At 47.4% G+C, this 8,410-nt stretch overlaps 1 protein-coding gene across 6 annotated transcripts in view; it reads left to right on the top strand.

Moving 5' to 3' along the window:
* The first annotated feature begins 2,608 nt into the window (after positions 1-2,608).
* Positions 2,609-8,410, top strand: part of Nfkb1 (nuclear factor kappa B subunit 1) — a 116,153-nt gene continuing 110,351 nt past the window's right edge. For 4 of the 6 annotated variants that reach the window (XM_063282630.1, XM_063282629.1, XM_006233360.5 and 1 more), the window contains exon 1: positions 2,609-3,426. The gene's annotated coding sequence lies outside the window, so the exon portion shown is untranslated. The remainder of the gene's footprint in view (positions 3,427-8,410) is intronic. The other 2 variants (NM_001276711.2, NM_001415012.1) reach the window with 1 other exon arrangement.

Here is an 8,410-nt window from a genome sequence, read left to right as displayed (position 1 = left end):
TAGATGAAATTGTTAGAAATACCCCCCTGAAAGCAGGGGTTGAACACAGAAAAATTGGGAGTATCAACACAGGAGTACCAGAAGTGTGTAACTGGTTTGGTTGTTTCGGGGCAATGAATTGCAGGCCTCAAAAGAATGTTCAAGTTCTAACTAACAATTCCCATGAACATGATTTTATTTATAAATGGGTCTTTGCAGACCTGTCTGAGTTAGGAGGTTATCATGATGGCTTGTTTCTTAACAAGAGAAAGGAGAAACGACTGGGAAGGCTCAGAAGGTAAGAAGACCTAGTACTCTTGCCTGACGACTCACTTTGGGTTACCAGCACCCATGTTGGGTGTCTCACAACCACCTGCAATCTAGCTCCAGGTGAATTGATAGTTTGTCTGGATAACACAGACACCTACACCACACAGACACCTGTGCCACACAGACACCTGTACCACACAGACACCTGCACCACACAGACACCTTGCACCCAAACACACACCTGCACTATACAGACACCTGTGTCACATAGACACCTGCACCCAAACACATACCTGCACCACACAGACACCTGTGCCATGCAGACACCTGTACTACACAGACACCTGCACCCACAGACACCTGTACCACACAAACACCTGTACTACACAGACATCTGCACCCAAACACACACCTGCACCACAAAGACACCTGTACCACACAAACACCTGCACCACAGACACTTTCACTACACAGACACCTACACCCAGACACCCACACAGACACACAGACACCTGCACCCACACAGATACCTGCACCACACAGACACCTACACCCACACAGATACCTGTGCCACACAGATACATGTGCCATATGGACACCTACATCACACAGACACCTGCACCTACACAGACACCTGGGCCACACGGACACCTGCACTACACAGACACCTACACCCAAACAAACACTCACACCCAGACACCCACACAGACACTCACACAGACACCTGCACCCACACAAACAACTGTGCCACACAGACACCTGTGCTATAACAGGCACCTGCAATACTCAGACACCTGCAACACACAGACACATACCTACACACACACACACACACACACACACACACACACACACACACACACAGAGGGGAGGAGGAAGAGAGAGAATTTAAAATAAATATTTTAAATAAAAGAAAGGCAAGCGTCTTTGGACCCAGATTAGAGGAAGCACATAGAAGGGGTTGACATAATAATGAAGTACAGACTTTAATGCTGCAGTCAAGCCTAAGAGGCCAGGCATTTCCACGGCCACCAGAAGCAGGGACCGGGCAAAGGATTTCTGGGGAGCGTGGCCTTGACAGCCACACCTTCATGCCAGACCTCTAGCCTCAAGGACTCTAGCCTGACACTGTGGGTTCCGCTGCCACAGATAGGAGCCTCCTCTACCTGCCTCCCACACCAGCTTCTGCTTTCAGTTTACTCCATGGGATCATTTTGAGCTTCAAGTTTAACTGGATACTTCTCCCGATGAACAGCCTTCAACTTGCGTTCTCATAGTATATCCCACTGCCTCTACCTTTGTAACAATTTTATTATATGCCTTTGACAATGGGACTGCCACACCTGGCAGACTGCAGAGTTTTCCCGTCCCCACCTAGTCCACAGAGGAAAGACAAACAACTTACACGTCGTTGTTCCTCTAGAGCTTGCCGGTTTTGTATTCATGTCAGCAGGGGGAAAAATCATTTTATATACATTCTATATAACAGTGTGCTTAAATCATAGCAAGGACACAGTTTTCTCTTTTCCTCTCCTTCTCCCTCCCCCCCACCTCCCTCCCACACTGTTTGTGGTGTGGGGGTGGGGGGCAGAAGGTCTGTGTCTGTCACTTTAGTCACTGAACCTGGAGCTCAGAGGTTGGCTTTGTTGGCTAGCCAATGAGTTCCAGATCCAACTGTCCCTCTCACTGCTGAGGTTACAGGCGCCCCCATCTGCAACGACTTTTACATACAGAAAGGCTAAAGGTCCCAATAACCACTCTGTTGACTGATTTCCAAGGCCCCTAGGGCACAATTTCTATTGTCCCATAAATAATAACAAAGTGTTTCCATCCTTGTCTTCCATTTATAGGAAGCCTCTGAACTCTAGATGGCAAAAGGACCTCAGGAATCTAAATGAAACAGCTTTAAGGTTGATGATAGGGCACTTTAAGGTCACTTAAAGACGCTCAAATATCCAGTGTGTGTAGGTGGGAGTGGGGGGGCGTCGGAGGGGGGAATCTGTGTTCCTGGAAAGGTTTTTATAACCTCGTGGGTGGGAACGCAGAGGGTTAAGTAGCAAAATAAAACCGTGCTGACTACTTGATTGATCCCTGGCGTTTCAAAGTTGTATTTCCACTTGAACTCAGTAGTGAGACCCTGGACTCTAAAATATGTTTCAGGTCACAGCTCACTTGGGAGCTACCTCGCCCCAGGGTGTCATCCCTGGCCCATGGAGTCACTATGCCCAAAGAATAAGCTCAAATACTAGCAAATGGTCATCAGTGGGAGGCCTCTCCAGAAAAAATAACCTCCCTTGAGCCGGATAAGGATTTATGAGCTGTGAACCAACACCGCGGGTCCCACTGTCACTATAATTCCATCCACAGCGATGATCTCACAGGCCGGACAATTCGCTGTGGCTGGAATAATTGAGAGGATTGAAAGACTTCATCCAGACCCTATATAAGTTCATGATTCTCTGGAGAGACCTCAACTACGATCTCGAAGTTCCGGTTCGCTCTGTGAAGAGATCTGAGTGTATCCAAGACCCCCCAGAGGAGGGAACATGCAGATGAGATTGACTTTTGTGTCCAGCGCGTGGGGACCAGGCTGGTCTCCCGTGGCCTCCAGCTGTCCAGGCCTGCCCTTGGGCTGCGGGCGCCTCCCGGGGGCGTCGCGGTCGCCGCGGGGCTTGGGGTTCGGGGCGCCCGATCCGGGCGCGCGGGCTTCCCCCACCCCCGGCGGCGACCCCACCTCCCGCCCCCGCTGTGCGCGCGCGCGTGGGTCCGTCCGTCTGTCTGCTCTCTCGACGTCAGTGGGAATTTCCAGCCAGGAAGTGAGAGAGTGAGCGAGAGAGGACGAGAGAGAAGTACCGAGGCGAGCCGGGCAGGAAGAGGAGGTTTCGCCACCCGAGCAGCCCGGCTGCGCGCTGACGGCTTCCCGTGCCCTGCGCGCCCCCGGCCTGCCGCCGCCGCCGCCGCCGCCCTCGGCCTGCTCGCGGGCCGGCTCCAGCAGCGCAGGCCGGAGCTCAGGGCCCCGCCGCGCCCGGCCCGCCCCGCGCTTCTCCGCCCGCGCCGCAGCCATGGCGCGCCGCTGAGCCGCCGGCCGGCGCCAGGACCTTACTCGGGCTCCCGCCGGTCCACGCTGCCCCGCAGCGGGAGCCCGCAGGCGCGGAAAGGCCGCGCCTCACCTCCAGGGTAAGCCCCGGGGCGGGTAGGGGAACAGAGCGACCAGCTCTCCGCAGCGCCGGTGCAGCGGGTCCCACCGGCTTGGGACTCACGGGGGGAACCGCGGGGGAACCCGGGGCAGGAGTCGCGGGGCGCGCGGCCCCGGCTGCGGGGACAGAGCACATCCGCACTGGGCGGCCCGAGGCCTTGCGGGCCGGCTGGCGGGGCCCTCCGCGTCTCCGCGGGCGGGAACGGGAACCGGAGGGGAACTCTTGCAAAGTTTTAGAAAGATGTACCCGAGCCCCTGCCGCGGGTGTGGGGTGGGGTGGTGGCGGCCAGGCTGAGGTCCTCCACGGTAAAGGACAGATAGAAAGGTGTTTGGTGCAGTGCACAGCCAGATTTCGCCAAAGGGCGGTCGGTGAAATGAAAGCAGAAGTGCCTGTCAGTCCTCCGGGCAGGCAAAGCCCTTCCCAGCTCCTAAGAATCCCGCAGGAGAGCCTGGGGGCCGCTTACCAATCTGTGATAGACACCGCCACCCCCGATGCACACACATGATACATTCAGCTGCCAAATCTCAACATTGATTTTTCAAAATATAAGGAGGGCCTCACCCCGATTCTCCAGGCCTGGCATCTGAGACAGGAATTACCTACGAATAGCACCTTTTAGACTTTTGATTACTCTAGGATAATGGCACCATGTTATTGTGCCTGACCTCTGAAACAGAAAAAGATACGAATGACGCCTCTCCTACGTGTAAGCTTCCTTCGGTCTTCTGAGCCGGACACTGATCTTGGCTCTCTGTTTATTGGTCTAATTCTAAAGCTTAAATGGAACTAATGATGGAAGATTTCATCGTCTAAATTTAACCCATTTTTATGGACTTTGCAAAGTAAAGGTCGGCACTGCAGCTCTCTAAGTAGCCATGTTTAACTAAAATTTTTGGTTGTTTTAGGGCTCATAACTGAGAACTGCTCGTGGTGTTGAGTAACATTTCATAGCCGTGGCATCAAATGCTGGGTCTCAGAGTGGTGGTTAGTCCTAAAGATGGAGATGGCTTTCTAAAGGAATCTTCAGCGGAGTGTTCTTGGGTGGCAAAAAAAAATGCATTAACGCTCGTCAGACCTTGAAAAGGGAAACTTGATTAAAGTAAGGTCCTTACTGAAGTGGGTTTTTTTTTTCCCCTTGATTTTAATATTGTGCTTTCTAGAGATGGTGTCTCTTACTGTTTGATGCACGAAAAATTATGTAAATTATTTACAGCGAAGTCCTTTGCTTTGCATAAGAACTTGAGAAGCCTGGAATTAAAAGGGTTTGCTTCCTGTTGCATTTAACATTTATCGCCCCAACTGGATGACTAAAAGAGCACGCGTATTGATGGGAACGTGAACTCGGCAACTCTGGTCCATGCTGGTACATCTGGGAGTCTCTTGCTAGCTTAGAGAAAATGTCTCCTTGGCTTAAGCTACTGAATAAACTTGAACACAAAAGAAGGCTTCTCTGTACGCTGAATGCTGGCACTAAAATACTATACTTGCCGGGAAACACTAACCACTTCAAAACCAGAAGACTTTTAAAGAAAGTTGTTTAATCCTGTTAAAGGTTGGTGGCAACCTGATTATCTCTGTCACCTCTTATCTCCGTTCAGAAACTAAGTAGCATCTTGCATTCTACATAGGGCAATTACCTGAACTGTGTAGGTTGTGAATGTGCCTGTGTTTGAAAGCCAGTTAGTAAATACTGGAGTATACATACAGAAAACAGCCCTGCTTCCCCTTTGTAAGCACTGCTTTGATCTTTCTACTTCCTTTTTTACTTCTGCCCTTAAAACTAGCACAGCCAGGCTGACTGATATGCAGTGGGTTAAAGCTGGAGTGATTGGAAACGAACGGCGTCGGATTTAATGGTGCTGTTCCTTTTCATGGTCCTTCGGGTGAACTGAGGCTGAGTGGAGAAGCTAGTATTTCTGTGGGCTGTTTTCACTACTTGCAGACTTCCAGATAACCGATGAAGTAAGCCGCTTTGCTGACGTTCAGGGATTGCTCATTGCGGTAGAGAGGTCTAGATAAAGACTTGGCAACCACACGGACTGTGGATTATCATTCAATCGGCAAGCCATGGTTTTACCTAATTTATTTATGAGGTATTCCCCTGCTCCGAAGAGGGAAAGTTCTGGCTTCTAGGGAGAAGTGACCATTTATAACCCTTAATTAATTTGAGCATGGGCAAAGAAAATAATAGCTGGCATCTTCAAATAGCAGGCCCAAATAGTTGGTCCTGAGTTGCTGTGTGGATTCATGACATAGCCAAGTCGGGGATCAAACCCAGGACCTTGTGAGTGTTCTACTTCCATATACCTGTAGCCTTGCCATCAGGATTCTTGGGGAATGAATTCAAAATACCCTTTCTCCCCTTCACCTAGAGGAGTGTCCTGCTAGTGATCTTCATCTAGATGTTGTGTTCTGTACTGTGTTAGGAGTGTATCTGGAACATGCTAGTTGAATCAGAAGAGCAAATCCTGTGTCCTGCTCTTCTTGTGTGGCAGAGTGAGTAGAAATCCCCATTCAGGAGACTGGATGTGTATGAATGGCTATCTGTGCAAAAGTTCTCATGGATTTGTCCTCTGGAAGGAAGTTGTTTTGTTTGGATGGTGTACCAGCTTTCTGCTTACAACATGAATTATATAAGGTAGCATGGTTGTGTTAGAAGAAAAGGCCCAGGAGAAGGTCGGATAGAATTTTAGTGCTTGAAGACTCTCTCATGCCTGCATTTCTGTCCCACGAAGGCCGCTTGACAACCGGAGCACCTTTTTCTGCATCTGTGGTTGTGATTTGTGCTTTTGCACCTCCCATCTGTACTGAAACTGCTTGTCCTGTTAGAGGTGAGCAGGTACAGGAGTAGGAACCTACCTCTCCCAGCAGATGCCTTCAGCTGAGGCAGGGAGATGTGAGGCTTTTCGCTAAGTGCAGACACTCAGCCTCAGGGGAACGCTTGGGAGAAGGGCATCCTCTTGGAAGTCAGATCTGGTAGAGTTGATAGTTCTTATCGTTGCCTTAATGAGTATGCATTGTCTTGTTCCGAAGAAAGAAGGGAGGGGAGAGATGGAGAGATAGAGAAGACAAGAGGGAGGGAAGGACGAGGGAGAGAAGGAAGGAAGGGCATTCTTTTGCCCCCTATGGAATTGCTTTCCCCTTTTAGCTTCTGTATTGTCTGAGAGGATATTCCTGGACACCAGTTAATCCTTTCAAACGAGATCGGAAGATCAACAAATAGTTTAGAAAAGATAAGACTACTTCAAAGCCTGATGTAAGATAGGACTCGGTAAAGATTGTGAAGTCAAGAAGAGAGAATATAGAGAAGACATTTGTTGCGGTATTAATACTTAGTACTATATATTAATTTTTTTAAAATCTAATATTATGAAGCCATTACACTTTACATAGTAACTAACACAGATTTAATTATCACTAATGCGCGTTTGAGAGGCTTTAATTTGTTGTTTGTTTTAAAAACTGGAATAATGAGATATATATATATATATACATATATATATATATGTTTTAATTTTCTAGTACAAATTACCTTCTGGTGGTTTACGAAGTAAACTCTTGGGCCCCAAACTTCCTAACCAGCTTTTAGTCTGATCCCTAGTCCTCACAGATTTTAAAGTGTCTACAATCCTTCCTTAACTGTAAAAACAACCCTGAACATGCAAGAAAGATATAAATATTCTACAGGGCATAGTCTATAGGAGAACCTAAAATTGTTTTTAAAAGAATAAAAGGCTGTTTGAACGAGTAGGACCTATAGTTCTAGCTAAAAGCAAACAACAGTTAATCCATACTGACAAGAAATCTCCAACTCTTTTATTGAGTTTGTTGGTTCTTAAATGATACCCAATAAACAACTAAATCACATTGAATTGATTTCACCCACTTGAAAGACAGCCTTATCCTACAGGCATTGAGAAACATGTTGTCCTTCTGGTAAGAGAGGAGTCCCAAACACAGCTTTTGTTCCCCGAGTACCATATTTTATATAAAGTACTTTTATGGTTTATTAGAATTATAAATTATTAACAATTACCTACTGTTCTCTCTGAAAGCAAAAAGAAAAAGAGGAAGCCTTTCATTCAAAAGGGGGATTTTATGAAATGGAAAAGCATCTTTTTAATTTTAAAGTTTTAGAGACACTAGCCAAGCAAGGTAATAAAGTAATCAAAATGATTAAGTTGCACTTATACAGGTAAAATGGTTGTGTGTGTGGTGTGTGTGTGTAAAAAAATTTTTTTTTGCAGAGTTAGAACTTCTCTAAATTTCATTGAAACTGTAACTTCAGAGCTAGTCTCTCCAAAAAGGGAACCAATGCTAACAAAAAGATGGCTAACACATTCAAATCCATCAAGCAAACATCTTAGTAAAATATGGCCTCTAGAAGAGTGTGCTTGTCACTCGTGTCTGTGCCTGCCCCAGGGAACCAGATGGAAAACCCTGGGAGGCCTACTGTGCTTCACTTTCACCTTGTGGTGACCTTGCCTCCCACAAGTCAGCTCCACTCTTCCCTCAGTTGTAGCACTTCAGGAAATTGAGCTTGAAACTATGCACCTGACCACTTGTTTTTGACAGACTCCGTTGATTCAGTGAAATATACCAGCTGGACTAGAAAGGACCAAGATGCCAGCCTCCATCCTGATGATGTCACTGTATTCAGGAAGCCTTAGGACATTCTTCTTGGTTACCCTCAATTCTTGTTCTGGAGCTTGCCTCTCTTCACAACACTGATAGACATACATCCACGTAGAGAAAAATGTGCGTGGGTGCATGTGTGCATGCGTGTGTGTGTGTGTGTGTGTGTGTGTGTGTGTGTGTGTGTGTGTTTACTGTATATCTATATAGAGTGATATATAGTATCACTATATGTGTTTATCACTACATGGATACACATGGATACATATTTAATCTTTTGTTGTTGCCAACAAACCCTGGAGAATTTCAGCATTTGCATATGAACCCAC

The sequence above is a fragment of the Rattus norvegicus genome, chromosome 2 (assembly GCF_036323735.1).
Source record: "Rattus norvegicus strain BN/NHsdMcwi chromosome 2, GRCr8, whole genome shotgun sequence".
NCBI lineage: Eukaryota > Metazoa > Chordata > Mammalia > Rodentia > Muridae > Rattus > Rattus norvegicus.
The sequence above is the reverse complement of the archived record's forward strand: the minus strand, read 5'-3'. Positions and strand labels throughout refer to the sequence as shown.